General features: G+C 30.7%; 1 protein-coding gene across 3 annotated transcripts in view; it reads right to left on the reverse strand.

Moving 5' to 3' along the window:
• The window catches only part of LOC106872195 (gonadotropin-releasing hormone receptor), a 787,632-nt gene that overhangs the window by 442,878 nt on the left and 344,079 nt on the right, over window positions 1–675 (reverse strand). The gene's annotated exons all lie outside the window — the stretch shown is intronic.

Here is a 675-nt window from a genome sequence, read left to right on the forward strand (position 1 = left end):
ATATATATATATATATATATATATATATATATATAAGAAACAATACGAGATAAACGCCTATTATTCCCTCAGATTAGAAATTGCACTTAGAAGTGCTCAAGAAATTCAGACTTGAGACAAAAGATAAATATGTAAGTGTGGATAACACCAGATAACTCAGTCCACAAATAATAATCCAACTCACTTTCATCAATGGAATTTATATAGATTAATGGACATATACACACTTTATGTTTTCGGGCAATTAACCCCCAGAAACGGCCGTAGGGGACTTAATATTTTACACATTCCTTTCTTCCCGGAGTATTAATTTTCATTTCAGTAATTTCATTCTGTCAGTCGGACCAGTTGATATATATATATATATAATGTACATCTTCAATATATTTTAATATATTTATGTATTAATGTCCACATCTGCATGTATTTATATATTTCTGATGTATTTATGTATTCTGATATATATTATGTAATAATTATGTGCTTCTGTTGAATCTTTTAAATTAGTTTTATTGCTGAAAGCGAGTTATTCTTTCTGGACTGAAATATCTGGTGCTGTCGTCACTTATACATCTAAGTGTGTCTATATGTATATATATGTGTGTGTGTGTGTGTGTGTGTGTGTGTGTGTGTGTGTGTGTGTGTGTGTGTGTGTGTGTGTGTGTGTGTGTGTGT

Source organism: Octopus bimaculoides, chromosome 9 (genome assembly GCF_001194135.2).
Source record: "Octopus bimaculoides isolate UCB-OBI-ISO-001 chromosome 9, ASM119413v2, whole genome shotgun sequence".
Classification (NCBI taxonomy): domain Eukaryota; kingdom Metazoa; phylum Mollusca; class Cephalopoda; order Octopoda; family Octopodidae; genus Octopus; species Octopus bimaculoides.